Source organism: Marmota monax, unplaced genomic scaffold, assembly GCF_021218885.2.
Source record: "Marmota monax isolate L192 unplaced genomic scaffold, Marmota_monax_Labrador192_F-V1.1 WCK01_AAM20220418_F8-fsc00559, whole genome shotgun sequence".
Taxonomy (NCBI): Eukaryota; Metazoa; Chordata; class Mammalia; order Rodentia; family Sciuridae; genus Marmota; species Marmota monax.
In genome coordinates, this window is record NW_026693619.1 from 58751 (window position 1) to 60000 (window position 1250).

A 1250-nucleotide genomic window follows, 5' to 3' on the forward strand; every position below is an offset into this window, starting at 1 on the left:
AAGGAGAGGTAAGGAAAAAACACTTTCATTTGAAAGCATTTTTCAAGATTCCACAGAACTCCGAGTTTATTGGAAGCTCAGCAAATATTTTTTCTCCCGATCCTGTTGATACTTTGAAGTAATGATCAGTACTTTATGTGCGCTTGGCTCCCCAAATATCATTCTTATAGGTTGAAGTGTTCGTTTTCAGGAACACTTTGAATTTTTAGGTTTCACTTCATTTTTACCCATAGAGATAGAGTCATTTGGAACTCTAATACAAACATGGTTTGTGCTTCCTGGTTGAAACTTGACACAATCAATTAGTTCTCAGTTCACTCTCTATGCTTTGTTCCCTTTTGAAGTAGCCCTAAGCAGAAGCAAGGAATAAAGACTTTCATTTGAAAGTGCTTTGCCAAGCTTCCACAAAACTCCCAGTTTACTGGAATCTCAGCAAATATTTTTGCACCCAATCTTGTTGATATTGTGAGGGTATGCTCGGTAATCCAGTCGCACTGGGTCCCCAAATTTTGTTCTTCTATGTTAAAGCATTCATTTTCAGGAACACTTTAAATTTTTAGGTTTCACTTCATTTTCCCCTTTAGGGATAGAAGCCGTTGAATCACTAAATCAAACATGGTTTGTACTACATTCTTGAAACTTGATACACTCAAGTAGTTCTCAGTGCTCCTTCTATGTTTGTTCCCTGTTGAAGTAGCCCAAAGCAGAGGCAAGGAAAAAACACTTTCATTTGAAAGCATTTGCCAAGCTTCCACAGAACTCCGAGTTTACTGGAATCTCAGCAAATACTCTTTCAACCATTTTTGTTGATACTTGGCTGGAATGATCAGTACTCCAGTTGAACTTGGACCCCCAAATTTCATTCTTCTAGGTTGAAGCAGTCATTTGCAGGACACATTGAATTTTTAAGTTTCACTTTTTTTCCCCTAAAGGGATAGAGGCATTTGGAACTCTAAATCAAACATGGTTTGTGCTAGCTGCTTGAAACTTCACACACTCAATTAGTTCTCAGTGCACTCTCTATTCTTTGTTCCGTGTTGAAATAGCCCTAAGCAGATGCAAGGGAAAAACACGTTCAAAGGTTCCACAGATCTCTGAGTTTACTGGAATCATAGCAAATACTTTTTTCACCTGATCATGTTGATACTTTAAAAGAATGATCAGTACTCCAGTCGCAGTTGACCCTACAAAGTTTGTTCTTCTATGTTGATGCATTCCTTTGAGGGAACCCTTTAAATTTTCAGGTTTCA